Source organism: Saccoglossus kowalevskii, chromosome 1, assembly GCF_978046115.1.
Source record: "Saccoglossus kowalevskii chromosome 1, keSacKowa6.1, whole genome shotgun sequence".
NCBI lineage: Eukaryota > Metazoa > Hemichordata > Enteropneusta > Harrimaniidae > Saccoglossus > Saccoglossus kowalevskii.
In genome coordinates, this window is record NC_140641.1 from 21,196,184 (window position 1) to 21,220,262 (window position 24,079).

The 24,079-nt window shown below is 33.9% G+C and overlaps 2 long non-coding RNA genes across 2 annotated transcripts in view; one reads left to right on the forward strand and one right to left on the reverse strand.

Annotated features, from left to right (window-relative positions):
* The window catches only part of LOC144360320 (uncharacterized), a 38,295-nt gene extending 30,408 nt beyond the window's left edge, over nt 1–7,887 (forward strand). The window contains exon 2 of the long non-coding RNA XR_013422200.1: nt 7,091–7,887. This is a non-coding gene — a long non-coding RNA (uncharacterized LOC144360320). The remainder of the gene's footprint in view (nt 1–7,090) is intronic.
* Nucleotides 7,888–16,505: 8,618 nt separating this feature from the next.
* The window catches only part of LOC146750439 (uncharacterized), a 29,674-nt gene continuing 22,100 nt past the window's right edge, over nt 16,506–24,079 (reverse strand). Inside the window, exons 2-3 of the long non-coding RNA XR_014930878.1 lie at nt 18,700–18,798; nt 16,506–16,711 (exon numbers count right to left, since the gene is read on the reverse strand). This is a non-coding gene — a long non-coding RNA (uncharacterized LOC146750439). The remainder of the gene's footprint in view (nt 16,712–18,699; nt 18,799–24,079) is intronic.

Consider the following 24,079-nt stretch of genomic DNA (forward strand, 5'->3'; position numbering starts at 1 on the left):
TTATCAAATTTCTGACAATTGGAGCTTCCTTAAGTGTCCCAGTTGGCACATAGCTTGTGTTCAAATTTCAAGGGAAAAAAAAAAATTATTTTTCATGTGTTGCATACACCGAATAAATCCCATATTGAACACGTTGTGGTGCCGCAAATGATGCTTTTGTAGAATTAAATTTGGCGCACTCCTTCATGTAAATATTGAGAAATGAATCTATGTGTCGAGAAAGTTTTTAACTAGGTGATTCGGAACATTCTGGCAGATGAATATATTTTGTCATTATAGACATCATTCAACAACAACAACAAAAAAATGGCTATTCAAATTAGAGTTGCAAACTAAATGTTGACATTCACTATAAATTTCAATGATGAGGTGAAAAAAGACTTTTGGACAAAGAAACAACCTTAAATAAGCCCTATCTGTGTCACCATTGTGACGACAACTTTTCAAGTGAAAAACGCTCGTTATATATATCTATGTAAACACCCCCGCAAAGTCTGCGACTCACTCGCACAGAAACAGCACTTGTGTGTGTGTCTTTTTTGTGTGCACACTGAAAACCACAGTAATCAGCCGGCTTTCCCACATTCCTTATTAAAGCCCTATGGTCAGCCATTCATTTTGGTAACAATGTTTTCAAAGCATTGGCAACATTCATGACTACAACGCTAACAAAAGCATGCCACACAATCATAAACACAGCGGGACAAAAAGACAACTTTTTTCTTTTCCATTCCAATTTTCGCTCCGCTGTGCGATTGAACAATAGGAAAGAACCGAGCACCTGGTAGGAGGCAGGTAATCTTTGTACCCATTTATTATCTTTCGAGGTCATTTTATCGTCAATGCTTCGCATCATTTAGTATTATTTTCCAACACCCTGGCAGCTCATATTCATACTATCTTGTATTTATACCGAACTATGGGGGCCATCCAACCATTATTGTCAGTTTCTCAATAACGCTGCACAGGAGAGCTGTTTGTCTACGACTTCCCACTGTGTGTCCTATTATCCAACACTCTATTAAATGCTATATTACTACGACTAGGAGGGACACTCGTACTGATGCCATTGTCAATGTGACAGGTAGACGCATTTAGCGTCGCCGAATGATTCCCGCTAATTGAAGCATGCATTAGGACGAGGTGGAAAAAGCTTTGCAAAGCGGCTAAATATGGTATTAAGTCGCTCTTCTTCACAACTTTTGTTCGTCAGATATTTATTTTTTTTCGTTAGCCATCGGTTTAATTGGAGTAGCGCTGTTACGCGTGTATTGACACTGCCAGTGATAGCTATCGATGGCGTCTCACAGAGTCCTGCTACTGTATTTGTCGTTCATTTTAATAGATATGTGTGTACGAAATGTGTGAATGACAATGTGCTTCACAAGACGAAATAAAGGAGTTTTTTTGAATATCATTCATATCTTCAAATCATCTCTAGTTTCACACTGATAACCAATCTTCCATCGGTTATTGCCGTGGTAACACTTTAATAAGTCTTTTCTTCATCGTTTCTCATTGCTGAAAAAAATGCATTTTCTGTCTGTCTGTTTCTCTCTCTCTTACTTTTATGTTTAAAGTGTCAACGTGATAATTCCACCCTCATTTTCATTATCTTATGATATATTCACATGCCTGACACAAAAGCAATTTGAGAAAAAATTATTGAAAATATAAAATCCAGGAACTGAATTTGCTCAGTTTTTATACTGATAGAATCCTTTAGAATGAATTGTCAATATTTCAAATTGTCAGGTTTCCAAATTTTAACTCCATTTGCAAATCATATAAAAAACAGGTTGTTACCAATATTTGTCCAAGCAATGGCGCCATTTAAGATTACAATCAACTGATATATTTGTCGGAGATGGAATACTACTATGACTCTCTGCAGAAATAAACTCACTCAGATAAAAAATGCTCTTGAAATTATAAATTAAGTGGATAATAGAAAAAATTTGAGAAATTTCTTTTACAGTAAATGAAATATATTCCATCTTTTTCAAAATAGTGTTTGTCTTTGTTTTTGTCAGAATACACATACGGATATACAATACTATTTTAAACCCCTGCCCATTGAAAATCTCTTCCCCGACCCACAGCTCAATGTACAAGACAATATTTCCCTACCATGAGCCTCCCACCACTTTCATCATCTACACGGCAGCCACCCTTCCCTCCCCTCTCTTATTCAACCGACTAGATCCCCTCATGTACAGTCATGCATTCTCTCAATTCATTGTGCCCGCTACAAAGCACAGTACTCTATTGGTAAGCCACTAATAACTCTGAACTAATATAAACATGATGCAAACAAAGCCACCACTCGCCGAGTGTTTTACTTACGATAAAAAGCACTGCGTCATCAAAGGCCATCAATGGACACGATTTTTAGCGAGATAATTGGCGAAACTCTGCCATAATATATTGAAGACGCGGTTCTGTATCATCCTGAAATTCATTATATTTATATTGAAATCTCCCTCGCAGAGCACAAAGGAAAATGGGCGATAATTTGATGAGCTCATATCTACCTTCTGAGCGTAGTCAATGAACAGGAAAACGTTGTTGTCCGTTGATAACGCAAGACAATTCAAGATACGTTTTTTGATTATTCTCGATCCCCGATTCTTTCCCGGATTATCTTTCAATTTTATACAATATATAGATTGCAGATTGCAGATTGTAGTCGATAATAATATTATCCTTTACAAAATTATGTTACCATCCTCCTCATTTCATATTTTAGCGGATGATATCACTAAATCTATTTTTATCAAGAGACATTCAGATGGCAATGCTAAAAAAAAAAATGGTCAAAATAAATTTAGTGTCTCTGAAAGAAGCAAACTAGATATTCCACTCATATTTAGGGAACACATGCTGTAACCCAGTAATAATTTCTATCATTTTCAACAATTGATCAATCAAGACATCCACTCGGCAAAAGTATTTTTTGCTTATCAAAAATCTAACTCATCGTTTATTTATAAATGTGTATATGGTAAAATAAAAATTCTATTCAACAACATATAACACAACAGAATTCTTTTTAAAAATTGAATATTTATATTTCTGAATTGTATGGTAGACTGGGGTCTAAAACAAACCATATGTAAGCAACACACCCAACTCAAATGCATGAATCTGTGTAACCCGGAAATAAAACAGCACTAACCCCTGTGTAAACCAGAAACCTGTGCAAATTTCAAAATTTATCTGACTTGAAAACCTGTGTCAACCAAGAACCAATCTGAATCTCAAAGCAAATCCATCTGAACAGAACCCTGTGTAAATCGGAAACCCATAAAACCCAAACGTTGTGTAAAACGGGACACCTGAACCTATGTAAACTAAACCCTGCATAAAAAAGAAAACATCAAATATAAACTTAACACTATGTAAAATAGAAACCCATCTGAAACGAACACCGTCAACCAGAAACCCATCTACGGTAATTAGCATATGTTCCACATTCACATTTGAATTCTGAGCCAAAAAAAAATTCTCTTCTTTATCCATTATCGGTCTAGTTGAAAGGAAATTTTTTTATTCCTGTTTTTCAGGAAAAAGTGCGAAATGACCACTCAAAAAAGATGAAGAATGATCAGGAAATGTACACATGGTTGAATCACGCTGGTTGTGGGTAGTAGGCAGACAGTAGTGAATTTCTGACAACCGAAAATATACCACAACTTACAAAACAATAAATAATCACCTCGGCAAAGCGGAAATGTCACGTTACGGCATGTAATGCAATGTGCCAACAAACAAACAAACAGTCAAATCACTCGTAATCTGGTGCACTTTTCACTAATGTTAATTTAACATTTACTTTCGTGCGTCTCTTTCAACAATGTTGATTTAGTAACCTGCCTTTGTTCCTTTTTTTTCTTTTCCCCCCCACTTAACCTCATTATAAAACGAATAAAGATAAGCGCACCGTGAATAGCCGCAAATTGCGATTTATAGTATGAGCAATGGAGCGGCATTGTTTCTGACAATCTGTCGGGACAATGCCACAGGAAATGATACATGTTCTGACAGGATCGTTATTCATTCTCTGTCAAAGAGAATAATCAAAAAAATAAAAGAGGTTTTTTTTTCCAAAATGTGTTTTTTGTTAGTTTTACAACTGCCTCCTAAATTAAGAATGACGAAATCAAATTGTATGAATGTGCTTTTCAATTACGGCTATTCGTTCGTCTTTTAGCCCATTGGTGAAAAAATCACATAATAAAGCTTATATTCAGTTTAAAATGCACATCGCTTTTTTTTTTTTTTTTCCGAACAACAGGCAGAATTGAGTTAAAACATGTTTTAATTTTTAATTAACATTTATTTTTTTATTCTCGTATGAATTGCACATTTTCACTACACAATGGATTTCTCTTGATTTATGGTTGTCAGAATTCAATGAACATTTAATTTAACTACAAACATTTAAAATATACATAAATAACAAACAAATAAATAATGGTTTGAAATGAATACTGTTGGATACATTTAAAATTTCACAAATGTATTGATATCTTGAAAAATATAACCAAGAAATTCCCCTAATTTTATCAATATTAAAAATGCTTATGAAACACTGATGAATTTTTTGAATGACTTTTTGTTTGGAATACTCATCATTGAATTCATTTTTCTAGTACTAGTACTTTTAACCAAATGTTGACATAATTTATAGAATTTTTTTTTTACCATGAAACATGTATGACACGTTTATTTTTACAGTGAATTTTCAACAATCTTTTCTGATTTAACAAATTATTTGCGCATCAAATCACAGTGTCTGCAACCTTAGTTACTGTATTACGACACGGCTGACCATTTGGTAGCTTTGACATTTTAAGCAGACAGCTTAATTTTCATTTTATAAGAATGAGATGAGAAAACAGCATCATTTTTTATTTTAAACGAATGACTGACAGCATGATTTTCATTATATGCAAATGAGAAGACAGTCTCGTCTGAACTTTATTTCATGCAACCAGAGAGCCTCATTATCATTTTATGTGAATCATCATCAAGCAGGGCATATTTATTATATGCTAATGAGCAAAGAGCCTCACTTTCATATTATGCAAATGAGCAGAGCCTCATTTTCATTTTATGAGAATGAGATGAGAAAACAGCATCATTTTTTATTTTAAACGAATGACTGACAGCATGATTTTCATTATATGCAAATGAGAAGACAGTCTCGTCTGAACTTTATTTCATGCAACCAGAGAGCCTCATTATCATTTTATGTGAATCATCATCAAGCAGGGCATATTTATTATATGCTAATGAGCGAAGAGCCTCACTTTCATATTATGCAAATGAGCAGAGCCTCATTTTCATTTTATGCAAATACCATACTGGACCGCATTAGCGCCCATGGCCGGTCAAGCACCCACCCCCCACTTTTGCACAATTTTTATATTCAAGGTCACATTTGGCAAAGCGCCCACCCCTTCAAAATGCAACTAATTTAAAAATTGCTTAATGAATACTGGTAATAGTTTTTATATGATACAGCGTGGATATCGACCGCCGAGAATATGTTGTGAATGCGTAGACCACGATAACCGTGCATAAACTATGCTTTGACAATGACCTGTTAATAAAAGTAAAAGGCGCTAAACATTTCATGCCATATTACCAGTTTTTAAAAAAAAACCTTGTTTTTTATTCGCCGAAATCAATTCCAAAAAATCATACTTCAACAGGGACAATTCACTTCTGCATTGCGTTACCGGAAAGACTTCGGGAATCTCCGAAGAATTGCATTGGTACAACACAGCATTCTGATTGGTTAATAACACAATTGACCCATTAGGTCAAAGCCGAGGAGAGTTCATAGTCTGAATTATTAGATGTTGCCCATTTGTTGTTTCGTTAACATGAAACATACATGTATATTTATAAAAAACATCAGTAAACAACAACAAGTGCATGTAAACAAGTGCGACAGCCTAAATAAATCAAAGTGGTAATTTTCGACAACAAGACAATAGCTTCTTGTAACCACTCATAATATTGTTTAACTTTTTAATTATTTTTGTTTGTAAAATGAAATTTTGCATACAACCTGGTACCATGAAAACATACTGTGAACGGCTCAAATTTTCAGAGTGAATGAAAACCGCAAAATTTCTGAGCAGTAAAACCGCAAAATTTCGGAGCACTGTGGTCATTACAGCACCAAGTGTCAATGACTTTTCCAAGTTTTGTATTCATGAATGCCATAAAATCATGACATTTCCTAGCAGTGAAAATTAAATGGTTTACAATATATTGGGAATCATATGGCACGGAGAAATATATTTGAATGCTTGTGTATTAGCTCTTCCCACCAATTTACTCAACTAAAATCTTCTCTACTTCAATATAAAAAGAATCCATTTTTTTTTTTTGTACAGCTTTCCTGAAAATGATTCACAAATCTCCATAATTCAATTGCATCACTCAAAAAAAAAAGAAAAAGAAAAAAAAGAAAGAAATGTACAAGACAGTTTCAAAAGATTATCCACTTGTCCCTATTCTCCACAAAAAAAATGTAACTTTTTCCCCTCGTAAATCTGACAAATTGCCATTAAAGTAAAAAGAGTGGATGAGGATAAGCACATTCTTATGGTTTGTTTGCCAATACCATCATCTTTACAGCAATTTGCGAATTACCGTAAAATTAAAAGATGTCTTCCTCACGCTTTCCACAGATAATTTGTGGTTGATCCTAATGTGGGAATCGTGTCCGTTACAGACATCTGTAATAGCAGTAATGTAACATAGCGGGAACATTCAATGTATCCACGGCTAACACTCTATGGATTATAGGATTAGGTCTCTTAAAAATTTAATTCTCATTCACAATTCCAGTTTCCTACTTCTTTTTAGTGGTAAATCAAAGCCCAATTTTAATGGAAAAGATTTTGAGTTCTTTTTTTTGTCTCTCTAGTCTACCCACTCTCAAATAAAATCTCAAATACTTTTAATATGTTATTGGGAGATTTTGGAACTAAATCTTTCAGAATTTATGCAGATAATAAGTTGCCATGGAAATGAAACTCAAAGGAATTTTATTTCTCCCTCTCTTTAGGCTAACTGTGGATGAAAGACGTGGAATACAACGCCAGTTATTTTTTGCCGTGCTTGAAACTAATGGTGGACAACAATGCGTGATGAGAAATGGTACGGGCACAGACGTTGGCTGGACATAGGTCACCGCTGTCACATAGCTCAAGTGGAGGCATTTGGATGACAAGGATTAATTTTGCTAGCCGACGGAACAAAAGGCCGCAACATTCCAAATGATCCAAAAGTACTCTTTATAGCGATTTACACAATATGAACATAGCTGGGGGGAAGGGTTTTAATAGGCCAACATCGTAAAAGGACACGAAGCAGCCCTTGTTACCGATTCTGTTGACAGCAATTGATAACTGCATAGTAGCAATAGAACGCCGCTTACAGGGAGGTTGAGCAATTGTTTTCAGCCAAGCTGATCCCAGCTTTTCAGGCAGTTTTTACGACGTGGCAAAACGCTCAGAGACACGAGTTGAGACCGTGAAAGAGTGCAGTCAAGGATTACGGAACCATTGAATGTGCGCTATTGACGGTATTGTCAGTTGCAAACAGCAAACAAAACCGTGGCAACAACAAAATAAAGAAAAGAAAAACCAAGCTATTATAGAAGTTATTTGACCAAGACAAAGAGCAAGGTCTAGGGGTCCCTACTTCACTCACATACAGTGATAAATCTGAACAATTTGTATTGAAAACGAAAGAAAGGAGACGAATGACTGCTGGAAGGGAGATTGGTCGGCCTTTGTTTAGTATAAACTGGAATACAATGTCGGTGTTTTGATGCATGTAAAAACAATTCAGCCATGCCAATGATGTGTTAGTCCTCAATTCTTTATTACAGTATTTAGCAGTTTATGCTTGGATTCACAAGAACAATTATCGCTTTCATTCCAACATACTTCAAGCAAAAGAAGTAATTGGTCTAAAAAATCAAACAAAACAAAACTAAACAAAACAAAACTAAAAGCCCCATGCAGGCATAATAAATAATAAAAAATAAAAAAAATTGAAAGAAATATAAGTTACGAGAAATAAATAGATGGCAAATAAAGTCTGTGAATGAAAAAGTCTGATCACAACTAGAAAAATATGAAAAATATTCATACGAGTTTTCACATAAAAAACCCAAAAAACTTCATTTCAAATATACAAAGTTTTATCAAGTAGTTGAACTTGTGTGTACAAATTATTAGCTATTAATATGCCGTGAAAAAAACAAGAAAACTGTCGAATATTTTTGAGCAAAATAATGAGTCTGTGGAGCCATAGAAGACTGAAAGGATAGATATATGTCACAGTTTGGACGTAACTCAATTCTCCAGCAATTAATCCTCCTGGGAAGTGTCGGCACCGAACAAATAATTATAGTCAGACTAGCACACTACTAAGGTAATGAGACGGGATGATCTGATTTTATTATAAACTTTCTGTTGAACCCCCCACCCACCCCCCCCTCTCCCGCCATTTGGTAGAAAAAAAAAAGTAATCTTCACAAATTATCTTTTTAATCTAGAAAGCGCAAGTGGACAAAGGTGCGATAATTAGTCGGTTTTTCAAGTCATCGGATGAAGCCTCAAAACACTGAGCACAAGGTGACCATCAATTGAGAACTCTGGCCATGGAATCTATGTACACCGCTATGTATATCTCCCAATATTGCATTTCAAAGTTTTCAGCTACTTTTGGACACAAATTAAGCAATTTTTAGATCCCATGCAAAGCCCGACAAGTGAGGTGTCGATGATGACAATAATACGTGCAGACCATATAAAGTATTAAACTAGTAAAAAACTGTTGAAAATATTAAATGAAAAATTCATTCGTAATTTCGTAAGTAAATTTGTGCTACTCCAACATTCAACGTTCGAATAAATAAATTCTGAATAACTTGTGTACCACTGAAAAACTAAAAACTGATTCAACCTTTTAAGCGCCGTCATTTTTGCAACGAATGTAATATCCCATAATATTTGTTACTATTTTGGAATAGACATAGATATAGACATAGCTACTGGTCTAAATCAAAATTTCAGAAACAAATTGTTCTTATTTTTGGGGTAATTTTGAACCAAACTGACATGGTTTTCCATTGGCTACATGGCTTGATCAAAATTAATGAAAAAATCTGTGACAAATTCAGCATATTTTATTTTGTGAATGGTGATGAAAATTTACTTTGGCGCTCAAATGGGTTAATGATATGCAAAGTACCTGATTAATATGCACAGACGGTATAGAACTATTTGTGAATGGTGACAAAAGTTGACTTTGGTGCTCAAATGGTTAATGATATGCAAAGTACCTAATTAATATGCACAGACGGTATATAGAACTATTTTGTGACAGGTGACAAAAGTTGACTTTGGAGCTCAAAGGGTTAATGATATGCAAAGTGCCTAATTAATATGCACATACTGTATATAGAACTATATTGTGAATGGTGACAAAAGTTGACTTTTGCACTCAAATGGATAATGATATGCAAATTACCTAATTAATATGCACATACGGTATATACAACTATTTTGTGAATGGTGACAAAAGTTGACTTTGGAGCTCAAATGGGTCAATTTTGTGTAAGACAAATGTCTGTGAATTTGCAATCATTTTTTTTTTTGTAGCAGTAAAATTTTTACTGGAGTCACGGTGACTTTTTCATAATGTTGTCTCCACGAATCCTGTAAATCAGTGAAATCACCTAAAAGTTACAAGCATGAAATCAGTTTATAGTCCAGAACCAAAAATTCAAAATTGTCTCAGGAGAATATGAAGAGTGAAGACTTTGTTAAAAGGTATTCGGGGAAGACATCCAAAGCTCTGATGCCACTGTACGTTTCAAGCCCTGCTGGTGTTGACTCAAGCATTGAGAATACAGTATCAAACTGAATATGAAACCGCAAGCACTGACACTGAAAACAGATGACATCAAAGTCAAGTGTTACAAACCTCCCGATTTACTCACCTGTTGCTGAATTCTCTCCTCCAGAGCGATGCAATTTGACAGCAACGATAGAGACCAATCGCTATGGTAATGCCATTTAAATTTTCAAACCTTCGAATGAATGACTGACCAAGAGCAAGGTTAATCTCGTTGACACTTGTCATATAGATTGTAGTTTAATAAGACAGGTAAACATCGTTTTTTAGTCCACTGAAAAACAAAATTTTTAATAAAATATGGCTAATTCTGAAGGAAATCATAAAAACAATGCTAAAAGAGGTCAGATTCATGAGAAAACTTGTCAAGCCAAGTTCCGAGGCAATAGTAACAGTTACATGTAACGCCGGAGCTTAATCTGATGTAATTAATACATTAAGACAGTCTGGAGCAAATTCAAATTTTACACTACTGAGCATGTTACTGCACATATATGAAATGCATTATGGGAGATAACCTCCCTCTGGAAACTCAACAAATTATATGTTAAATTTTTTTTAATGATTTCACAACGTTAGATTTTTCTCAATAAATGACTTGATCAACCGGACTGTGGTTCAACCCAGTCATCAAGGAAAATTTTGAGATATGAGTGAAAAATCTCACTATAGAAACCCCAAAGATGAACATGACATTTGTTCAATTTGGCATGAAACTCCTTAAATACTGTAAAATATTTAATTATTCATCAGGACTTAATTTTATCTTTACAGTTTACATTCACCCTCAACCATAAAACAGGATGTTTCATTTAAAAAATGAGTGAATTTGTAACTTATAGAATTCTTAAGCAACATCAGACCCAGTTACCACTCACCCCCCCCCCCCCCCCCCACACACACACAAGAATTCAATATGCAGATTGGTTGATTTGAAGATTGAAAGACATGGTGGGTTAAAATTTATCATAGTCAGTCTATTACATGACAAGGAGATATCGACGAGATGACATCCACAAAGATATTGACGAGATGACATCCTCAAAGATATCAACGAGTTGACATCCACAAAGTTACGAACATTAATCCAAAGATGTTTTGGGGAAAACAGAAACTATCGTCTGTAAAATTCTAAAATTTAATAATTTTGAAAATGGTTACTTTTTTTTTTAAATCACGAGGCTTGGCAGTTTGAGCAAAATTAGAATGAGATGTATGCAATGCACTATGGGATGGAGATGACAAAATCATTAAATTTCGTTTTTTTTTGTAATGTTTCAAGAATAATATATGACTTTTCCCTCCCATGTCACAGAGTCAAATTTTAAGTTATCAAGAAATAATTTGACCATAAAATATGGTATGTAACGTTTTTTTTTTTCACTAATAGGGAGTGGAGGGTTTGGGGGCTTTCTTATCCGAAGCCAACTGTCAATAGTTTAATAATAACAACTTATTTTAAAAGTACAGCAAGGCAGTTCAATTTTGTCAGCAAAATTGCTGTCTTCCTTCCAAAAACACCGCCAGGGTGTATGGAAACAAATTTACAGGCCAGTTTAGAAAGTAGAATAGACAGTTGTCTGCAGAATAACAGAACTAGAAGATGTTCTGAATAGCTTTAATAGACGGCGACATTGTGAAATAGGTGACAAACGTTTAAACAGCAGCAGAGTGGAAAGCAGTCTGCAATGAGAGGACAGTTGAGTAGCATCTATTATGTTTTGAAAATACTCTTTTTTATTGGGTGGCTTGACAGGGGTTGTTTCTCTACAATAGGATCACATCATTTAATATTGGTTCCACACAAATGTACTGAGAACTGAAATTATCGACGTGAGCTGAACTGCCTAGAAATCGTGAAAAACAGCGGGTCTATTGATCAGTCTCAGCTGGAGAAATTTAGTAAAGATACCCCCACCCAGTTGGAGGAAAGTAATTAGGCAAATTTCCAGCAAGCGCTCTCAGTTTGGAGGCTGTTCTGAGAAATCAGGCACATCCCACTTCTGTGATCGCATCACGCTGCATTTGGAAGAGAATATCCAGCAACCTACTTTGCTTACTATTCCACATCAATCGAGGCAAATTGAGATGAAGCTACTATGACGAAAATCGGTGGGGTGCTATTAGTGGGCGGTTGTCGTAAATCATAACAGCCAATATTGGAGAACTACAGATGTTCGTTCGATATTGATACACTGTATTCATATACTTCGTGATCATAGTTGAGTTGGACACTTGCAACTGTGGTCCAACACTAAAGATACATTATGAACTTCAATACAGTGCCTGTCAATCGCTCACCATCAATACTACAGACACTAAAACGCAATAAAAGACGGGGAAAAAAAATCGGTTATTTTCACTAAAACGTTTTTCAGTGCAATACAAGCTATCAATATTCTGCGTTATCAGGTAAATAACACACCAATGTAATTTAAAGGAAAACCAAAGGAATGATATTTTCAGCTAAAAAAAAAAAACTCTTATTAGACGATGACAAAGGCACATAAAGAAATCCTTTTTTACATCCCATGTCTATGTGGCAACAAATATCCATCAAACAAGAATGTCAATATTATTTTTTTATCATAAGAAATAGATAATTTTTTTCGCCCATTTGAAATGAGCTCATTTTCCAACTTCCCGGGATACTGTGCGAGGAATCAAAAGATGGAAAGACTTCATTAATTTCTTATTTGGGAGTTTTGTCGTGAGTTGCATTCACGAGGAAAAAAAGTTTCATTTCATCATGAATTCAATGATCAAAAATGTCATTTCCGACTACAGAAAAGAGCGAAATCTTTTCATCCACAAATGAATTTAAAATTGGAGAGGAAGAGAATTTGCCAGAACTTATGACCATTAATTTTCGACACCGCAAAATGAAGAATATTTCTCAATTTGTGGCGGACAGTGCAATAAAAAATAGTCATATATTTCATCATGATATGGTTATGACAAATTTGGATGTTTGGGTAAAATTAGATAAACTTTCAATCAATTGCAATTGTAAATTCTAGGTGTCACGATGTTAATACGAATCATAAACGGTGAGCCAATTTGAGACCATTGAGCGGCGGCCTTTTTTCGCAATATCCCCCTTATCGCAACAGAGACAAGCTTTTTTTCTTCTTATTTCGGTTTAATTGCAGTATGCATTGACAGGTCTTTATCTAACCAACTTAGCCGATGAGAAAAATTGACAAATAAAATCACTCTTCAGTTAATATCAATTGATTTGCATCGTTTATATGCATTAAATTTAGCCGCCATCAGCTTCTCCCTGTCCGTGTTAACAATTGCGCCCAATTAACACAGAACATTTGGACATCATTTTATGCAAATATCTTGATTAGCTAGCAAGGGGTAGTAAATCTTGTTGAAGCACTTAATCATCCCCAATTTACATAATAATAAGCCCAGGAATTTAGTCTACAAAAATCAAATTTGCAAAATGAAAAAAAAAACTTTTTTTTTTACCGCTCCTTCTTGCGAGCTGATTGTGCTGTTGATCATTGAGTAGCGCTATTGTTATTCGCCATTGCGCGCCTTGTCTCTGTATAACAACTGTAAACTATCTGATTACTGTCTCTGAGTATTTTATAAAGTTGCATATTAACACAATCGTGTCCCCAAAGAGTGCTTTGCTTAATAATCGTCAAGAGACCAGATTGGCGTCACGTCTAAATTACAGTACCACCACAGACTGCACATGATAAGACACATTCAATTTTAAACAATTTCTATCAGTCCCTAGACGAAAACGATAAACTCACCAAGTTTGTCTTTATCAATTAATAGTTGTGACCTCGGCTTATAGTGCCATACAGAACTTATTTTGTTACTATATACACACTATTCATTGAAATATATTAGAAGTAATTTAAAACTTAAATTTGATATCTACCAGTTTATGGTTTGGATAATAGATTCCCGTAGTCTTTCATAGCTTTGGTCACACGTTTTTTGTTCTGTCGTTTTTTTAATTTGTCAGTTTCATATTGCACGGGCATAGAAGAAGACGGGGCACAAAGATTCATATTTAATACTGTCTGAGGTTGTTGTTGCTCGTTGTTCATTCTTTTTCGTAAATACTTTTTATCATGTATGTTACTGAGCGTTAATGCAATCCTAAAATTGTATGGAAATGAATTATTTGGTTCATCTTTTATCAATATCTCTCAGAAATTCGTTCATTTCAAGGTGGTAATTTTATATTTTAGCAACTCATTTTTGTGTTTTGACATTTTTTGGATCAGATAAAACTTTGAACCAAAGGATTGAAAATACAGGTTTATCCATTTTAATGTTTTGTACATGTTTTATTAATATTAAATTTCGGATAATGGTTACCATTAAAATAATTGCTACTTGACATACCGGTAATTGAAGAAAACATGCTGTGTGTGAATCACAACCAGTGTAAACCAGTAATGACATCTGGATATTAACCCTACCACAACCCACACTCCAATCACATTCTCAATATTATTCATAGTATTGTAACCCCCCATCCTCCAAAACCAAAACTACCCTTACTCCACTGGCACACAGATAACCAACTGAATATTTTTCAAAAAAAAATGGCCAAAATAAAAACGATGGTATTTTTTTTTTTAGCTTGCTAGAAATGAGAAATATTATTTAAAAAATGAAAGAAAAGGAAAATTATTAATAACAGTTTGGATAATTTCTCAGAAAATTTATATTGTGACAATATTTTGTCCGAGGGGAAAAAAATCATTAATTAACACAAATTTATGAAGTACAATAAACAGTTAGTGTCTGATTCCAAGAGATGAAAAAAAATGAGTAATGAGAAACAGTCCCTGATGTCTCCTTGTGTGATTAAGAGGATCTATACTGTGAGGTATTGATATTGCTACTATAAATTGTCAATTTCAATTACACATGGCTGTCCTTCATTTTCACACTTTCAAATTTCATCGGTTTATGAAATAAACAGGGGGAAACTGATTCATCCAGATTTAAAAGTAAGAAAAAAAAGATATACTTGGTTTCAGATTGGCCAGAAAAATTGATTTTCTTTCACTAAGCGACTCAAAGTGAACCCAGATAAACCAAATAGAATTTCATATTTTTTTTATTATCATTCACTTTGCAGCACTCGATTTGTTTGCATATGTCATCAATTTTATGGTGTAATCATATTTACGTTGTTTTTTTTTTAAATCATCAATAATTTTTCATTAAAGGACATCTTGTTTACCTTAAAATAGTAACTGGAATAAAATTGTAAATTTTAATCACAGAACAAACTAAAGGTGAAAACGCCATTTAAGATTATCAGACAGGGTTTAAGATTCTCAGAGGCAATTGCCTAGGTGCCCTACTGGAATGACTTGGTGCCAGTCAAAAAATTGTATATGTACAATTTCAATCAGTCTGTGGCTTTGAAATTGGCTCAGAAAAATGAAATAAAGTATGATTCTTTGATGGCGCAATGAAATCCCAGGAATTCAACTTCTATTCTAAAAGTTAGAACTGAGACAATGTTGCTTCTCAGAGTTAAACCTGCGAACATCCTATTCTGAACCCCCCTCTCCTATCTCAAAGAGAAATACGCTAAGGTAAAACTACCGGTAATTTTTTTTTTTTGACATTGGAATTATAATTGAATGTGATTTGTAATTCATTAAAAAAAATTAGACAACTGACTCGCAACAACCAACATTCACTCAGTTCGAAGTCTTTAGAAGACTTACACAATGTCACTGATAATAGTCACTACTGTATCACCTCCGTTTCCATTGCTCCTACGGTAACGCATCAGCAGTCATCACAAAGATGAAACTTTTAATTGGCTTTCATGTTCAGGAGAAATATCATCTATCCTTTCACACATGTTCACAAGGAGTGAAAAAGCCGTGACCAATTAATTTTTCCCGTCCAATGGATACAATCTGTAAATATTCACTCGCTATCAACGAGCTCGTTTATCAGACTTGATCAGGGGTCCCAGTGGGATGTTACAATTCACACTACTCCGCTAATATAACAAACCTGTCATCAAACCATACAGCGCATAAAAGTCTTTGTAAAGTTTTAGATTTATGCCTCGCTAGTTTCCGAAAAAGGAGATCTTCATCATTTCCACCTTGCCAATTTATCCTTGCTGCATCTCTAGTGTTAATGAACACTGATTAAATGAATCACTCCTCGAGGAAAAAAAAAAAGACAGAAAATCATTTTACCTGCAAAGCCTTTATGATTTACAGTGTAACCATTTAATTGTCGCTGCACGAAATTTTCAAAGATTTGATGATTAAATATTATTCGAGAGGACAAAACTCTTTCGAAAGTTATCGTGATTCTTTAGTGGTCTTTAAGACCCCAGTAAAATGTTATCTACTACAAAATTTTAAGATTTTCATTGAATGGCATAATTAGCAAACTTTTGTCTCTCTCCAGAAAAAAAAAGTGTACACGTTATTCTTTACTTCACTCGATTTTTTTTAATTCTCATATTTACACATTTTTTTTATTCACATGCTTCAGGCAGTTACAATGAAAATTTCATGAAAGTTGCTGTGACTCCCTGTCAAGAGAATTCCACAAAATTGAACAGTTTGTCTTGTGGGAAGTCTTTTCATTGTGAACTTGAAATGGTTAACAGTAACTCTATCTATATGTCTCTGTACATTCAGTCAAAGTGTGCATTGTGATAAAACTATGCATACAGCTGGTTAATCTTATCGTTACAATGCTGTAAAAGCCTTGTCAACATCTGAATCATCTGTAAATATCAACATACAACACGAACAATATTAAACTTAAAGATACTTAAAGAGGTAAATTAGTCGAGGCTAACCTCACTTTTACTACCCTGGATTTAAAATACAATAGAAAATAAGACAATAGATTAATAGTGTAAACAACTTCCCCATTATGATATTCATTATTTTTTTGTTGATAGTTTAAAAAAGAAAACTAATTTTTTTTATTTACACAAATTCAAAACTAAATCATCATACAAATACGTCCTGGTCATATGTTTTTTGGGTACGACCAAATGTGAATGAAAACTGGTTTGCACTCAGAGGATGATTTTATTGGTTATAAGCAAACTACTGGTATTCAACAAACATGCAGTGAAGATGAACTAATTTGTAAGAATTATAGCAACCATTTAAAGAAATATCGATGTCATAGAACCAAATTATGTCATAACTCTAATTTACAAGCAATAATTGCATCATACTTCTAATTTACATGCAACAATGATGTCATAGCCCTAATTTACATGCAACAATAATTTCATAGCCCTAATTTGCATGCAACAATGATTTCATAGCCCTAAATTGCATGCAACAATGATGTCATAGCCCTAATTTACATGCAACGATGATTTCATAGCCCTAATTTGCATGCAACAATCATTGCATAGCCCTAATTTGCATGCAACAATGATGTCATAGCCCTGATTTGCATGCAACAATGATGTCATAGCCCTGATTTGCATGCAACAATGATTTCATAGCCCTAATTTGCATGCAACAATGATTTCATAGCCCTAATTTGCATGCAACAATGATGTCATAGCCCTAATTTACAAGCAACAATGATGATGTCAATATTTTGTTCATGATTACACTAATTATTCATAGAAACCCTTTCATCCTCATTTGCAAGATTTAAAGTGATGAAGCAATGATGGCTAAAAGCAAAAAAAAAAAAAAACTCGGTGCTCTTTGAAACAACTTGAACACAATGAACCGAGATCTCCCCGGGAGCTTGACATCCACTGGGTGTTGCGATTCGTCTTTAATTCTATCATAGTGCTAACAAAATTATCCCAAGTCATTTCCATCGTTATTGCGCTTTACCCATTCCATTTGATGCCATCATAACGTTTTCCTTTTTATCGCCAATATTCAGGGAAAATCTAATAAAGCAGGCATATTGGCATAGTGATTAAGTCTAACCGAGGGGAGATATGTTTGTAGATGAAGTTATCGTTTTTCACTACAAAACTATTACATTTACCGCAGTCGTTTAAAGGCAAACCACTTGCCACTGTTAGAGTTTTTGCCTGACACATTATTACCTAATAACGACACAATCAGAACAAAGGTAATAGTGAAAACAAAAATAAATCTAGCTTGCGGGCATGTTGAGATTGGCATATTTCTATCGTCAACGCTAGCTGAATGTAACTAAGTAAAAACCATACAAGGAATGGGTAAATTTAAAACACAAAAATGCACACATTTTTTTTTTCTTTTCGGGTTTTTTTTTTTACATAGGGAAAGCAATATAAAACAAGTTTGGAAAATTGATTTTGAAAATATATTTTTTCAGGGAAAAAATCCAATTATGAACTGTAATTAATGGACAGAAGTAAACTGGGAAAAAATGCTGTTCCAGCAGTCTGAAAATAACGAAACCACATTAATTTGGAAAGGGTACCGGTATATGATCTTAACATAGTCTGCAGGATGGATACAATTTTCTGGTTACTAGGCATAATATGCATGACCCCTAAAGGTCACACATCCTGGGCCTTTCTAGGGGTGTGTTATTTTCTTATAACCAGTAATTTCCAACATTATACATCAATTTTTGCCAAATAAAACTGTGTTTGAATTTGAATGGCAACTGTGTGTAATTATGGGGGGAAATAATTGAGAGATTTTTACAGATAGTGAATTTGTATTGCCAGAAAGTACCATGTGCATCTTTCAGGGGGATCATGTAAAAATTATTTTCCAAAAGAAAACATACCGGTAGCTCACCCCATCTTTGTTTTTGAAAAGCCACTCCTTTTGTCTGCGGACATGGTGCTTCTATTTACTGTATGTGGGGGTGACAGCTATCTATAATCTGAAAAGAAAGAAGAAATAAAATTTTTCACATTATTTTAAGTCAATTAAATTGACTATAAATAGTACAGTCTAAGGTTTCAACTACAACAATTAAAAATAATTTATTGATAATAATAAATAATAATAATATGTTGCTAAATTTTGAAAAACTGGATTTTACTGTAGTTAGGCTTGGAGCTGTTTACTACAGCAAGACTTGGAAGGAAATAATTCCTGATGTTTAAAAGTATATATATAATCTACTTGGGCCTTTAACCAACTGACTGTCAACATAGCGGTAGGTAGTGTACCTTTAAAGGTCCAATTCAGTCGCCCCGGGCATCGTTTGTTTACAGAACCCCTTGTCGTTTATTTACCAGCTGATAACACTAATCCCTGAAAGCATCAATGCGTCATATAGCAATCGAGCGGCCCAGTCAGGCTTGCTTCCGTAGTCCGTTGACCTACGCTGCATAGACATTCTGTGTTACAATGTGATAGAATTAAATCATGTTTACGTACTACGACAAGTATATGCACACACGCTTCTGGTGCTGTGTTCATCGCCTGCTATGTGAATTCACGTCTGTGATTGGATAAATTTATAGTGAGAACCCAAGCCCAGTTGATAAGTTGCATAGTTTTATTTTTCGATGGATTGTTTTCTGCGTATGGCTATGAGATAGATTCTTTCCGATCTATGGTTGTTGGGTGTCTATTAACTACCGTATATGCTTCATGTTTCTGTGACAGACCATATACTATGCGTATATATACACTGTGACACAAAACCAGAACAAGAAACAGGAAAAGTCGCACCTTGTTTTATTTAAAATAAATATTTTTTGTTATTTGTTTACCTACATTTAGCATGACAGTGAAGGCTAGATTTTGAAGTCATGCTAAAAATGTTGATTTCAGAGAAAACATAACAAAAAATTAGCATCAAATGCTGAACTTTTTTCAGAATACGCTCAATATCACATGCACTGAACAATACTATTAAATGAACAAAACTATTAAACACAGCACTATTATTAAATTTCATTTAAAACAATTTTTTATTTATTTGTGGCTTATACCCTCTGAATTAAGTTACATTTTAAATTGACGAACATGTTTTCACTGTCTTCGTTGAATCCCCTACGTGATAATGAGCAACACATTAGGAACTGTGTAAATGACGATTAGGCTGACCGTACTGTTTCAGCGTATTTATGTCACGTGATATTGATTGACAGCAGTTAATTATTCAAGCTTAGTAGGGCGTCTGTCTACCGGTTCATTTTTTTTACTTTTTCGTCGTCAAAATCTCAACTCATACGCAATTTTTTGTCATAAATGAAACATACAATCACTGCTTTGATATTCATAGTTACATACATCCACTTTGGTTATAACATTATCGATCTATAAATTACTGAAAACATGATTTTACTGGAGCTCGGCTGCATCCGTTTAACTACAGAAAGACTCACAAGGAAATAATCCCTACTGTTTAGAAGTATTTATAAACTCTACTTGGGCCTTTAACTAAATGACAGTTAACTTAGTGGTAGGTAATGTACCTTTAACCAACTGACTGTCAATTAACATAGCGGTTTATTCGTGAAAGAAGGGAAAATATCATAAAAAGAGGCAGTACTTTTTATTTCCATGGAAACAAATACTTTGCTATTTCCCTAATAAGCAGGCCATTTTGAATCGCATATTGGTCACAACTGCATGTGGTTAATAATTTAAAAAAAAAAAACATTTTTTTTTCTACCCCAAGATTTTTCTTGAGACGTTCCAAAACAGTTTAATTTTCACTGTTAAATTTTTTTTTTGCGATTCCAGGAATTAAAGGCACTAATGACAAGCCATGCATGGCACAGTCCCCGTTAGTTATCAAATTTAAGATGTATAGTTTTGTTTATAGTAATATAGCTGGAATATAATTTTTTAACATTAAAATGATTCACATTTGTATCTGATTGTCAAACAAGTACTTGTCCATATTGAGAGATATTGCTCTGGAACAGCATTCAAAATCAGCCATTTTGAATACATGTTTAAATATAACATGATGTATAACGAATATATAAAATTTGAATATAATTAGTCCAAACATTTATGGGATATGGCTCTAGAACCCCAATCATTAAAACAAAATGGCTGCCAGTCAGCCATTTTGAATCCAATCTGAAAAATAAAATGACGTGCATCAGGAACCCGTCTAATGTATGTACCAAGTTTGAACGAAATCCATCCATAAATGCTTGATATATGATGATTTGTTAGCACAAAAATGACCACCATTCAGGCATTTTGAATAGGATCGTCAAACCAATATATCTGTTTATCTATGACATGATGTATAATGAATATTTAATATTTGAATATAATCAGTCAAAACAAGTCGGAGATATGGGTCTAGAAGCCCATTCATTAAAACAAAATGGCCACCAGATAGCCATTTTGAATCCGATCTGAAAAATAAATGATGTGCATCAGGAACCTGTAATGTCTAATATGTACCAAGTTTGAACGAAATCCATTCATAAATGCCAGAATTGCTTGATATTTGATGATTTTTTAGCACAAAAATGGCCACCATTTGGCCATTTTGAATAGGATCGTCAAACCAATATATCTGTTTACCTATGACATCATGTATAATGAATATTTAAAATTTGAATATAATCAGTGAAAGCAAGTCAGAGATATGACACAAGAGCCACATTCATTAAAACAAAATGGCCGACTGACTGTTATCTGAAAAACAAAATTATTTGCATCAAGGTCCCATAACGTCGAATGTATATACCAAGTTTGAACAAAATCTATCTGTAAACAGCCGAGAAATGCTTGATTTTTAGGATTTTTTAGCACAAAAATGGCCGCCATTCGGCCATCTTGAATCAGATCGTGCAACAAAATGAAGTGCATCAAGGTCCTATAATGTCTAATGTATATACCAAGTTTGAACAAAATCCATCTGTAAACAGCCGAGAAATGCTTGATTTTGATGATTTTTAGCACAAAAATGGCCACCATTCGGCCATCTTGAATCAGATCGTGAAACAAATTGATGTGCATATGTATAATATCATGTATGATGTATGTGTGAAGTTTGATTGTGATTGGTACATGCATGTCTAAGATACAGGTCCGGACGCACGCACAGACGCACACACGGACACACGGAGGTCAAAACATAAGTCCCCGTTTTCGGACTGTGTCCGATCGGGGACTAAAAAAAATTTTTTGCAAAAGTCACTGACAGTTGTAAGACCCAAGAAACATTGTCACAACTACAAAATTCACAGTATTCTGTCACAGAGATTACCATTGCAAAGTTAAAAAGTGTTTTACCAGTATCGTAAAATACTTTAACTGGAATTAATTTTCACAAAAAAAACTTTTTGGGTGTTTTGTATGGAATTTATTTTCGCTGATTTTTGACAAATTACATTTAAAATCTAGGGAAAAAAAGTATATTCACTGGATTTTATTTTCACTGAATCATAAAAAAGCGAAAAGTGTTTTACAGTAGTTAAAACCAATATTTTAAACTTCTTCAACCAGCATAAATGTTTACTATAATTATACTATAATAGTTACCAAAATCTGCCCCTTTTTGGTGGCTTTTTTATCATTTGCCTCTAATTGTTCCAAGTTCAAGGCCCTTTGGTGAGAATCTATTACTGACCAACTTTTTAGCTCCGCTGTCGACTTTGTCGAGCGGAGCTTATCATATGAGTGATTGCCCGTCGTCGTCCGTCGTCCGTGTCAATGTTTTACTTTTTCGACTTCTTCTTGAAAACTACAAGCCTGAATGCTTTGATACTTGGTGTATATGTACCTTGGGTAGACCTCTCTTAGATTTGTTCATTTCATGATGATATCTTCAATTCTCTAATTTTGGTGAATATTTTTGTCATTTTGATAAAAAGTGATATTTTCAACTTCTTGTCCAATTGCTTTGATATTACATATATAGCTAATACATGTGGACCTCTCTCAGATTTGTTCGTTTTGTAATGATATCTTTAATTCTCTAATTTTGGTGAATATTTTTGTCATTTTTGGTAAAAAGTGATATTTTCGACTTCTTGTTGAAAACCGCAAGTCCAATTGTTTTGATATTACATGTATAGGTACTACATGTGGACCTCTCTCAGATTTGTTCATTTTGTAATGATATCTTTAATTTTCTAATTTTGGTGAATATTTTTAACATTTTTAGAAAAAAGTGATATTTTCGACTTCTTGTTAAAAACCGCAAGTGCAATTGCATTGATATTAAATATATAGGTACTACATGTGGACCTCTCTCAGATTTGTTCATTTTGTAATGATATCTTTAATTCTCTAATTTTGGTGAATATTTTTGTCAATTTTGGTAAAAAGTGATATTTTCGACTTCTTGTTGAAAACCGCAAGTCCAATTGCTTTGATATTACATATATAGGTACTACATGTGGACCTCTCTCAGATTTGTTCATTTTGTAATGATATCTTTAATTTTCTAATTTTGGTGAATATTTTTAACATTTTTGGAAAAAAGTGATATTTTCGACTTCTTGTTAAAAACCACAAGTCCAATTGCTTTGATATTACATATATAGGTACTACATGTGGACCTCTCCCAGATTTGTTCATTTTGTAATGATATCTTTAATTCTCTAATTTTGGTGAATATTTTTGTCATTTTGGGTAAAAAGTGATATTTTCAATTTCTTGTTGAAAACCGCAAGTCCAATTGCTTTGATATTACATATATAAGGTAATACATGTGGACCTCTCTCAGATTTGTTCGTTTTGTAATGATATCTTTAATTCTCTAATTTTGGTGAATATTTTTGTCATTTTTGGTAAAAAGTGATATTTTCCACTTCTTGTTGAAAACCGCAAGTCCAATTGTTTTGATATTACATGTATAGGTACTACATGTGGACCTCTCTCAGATTTGTTCATTTTGTAATGATATCTTTAATTCTCTAATTTTGGTGAATATTTTTGTCATTTTGGGTAAAAAGTGATATTTTCAACTTCTTGTTGAAAACCGCAAGTCCAATTGCTTTGATATTACATATATAGGTAATACATGTGGACCTCTCTCAGATTTGTTCGTTTTGTAATGATATCTTTAATTCTCTAATTTTGGTGAATATTTTTGTCATTTTTGGTAAAAAGTGATATTTTCCACTTCTTGTTGAAAACCGCAAGTCCAATTGTTTTGATATTACATATATAGGTACTACATGTGGACCTCTCTCAGATTTGTTCATTTTGTAATGATATCTTTAATTTTC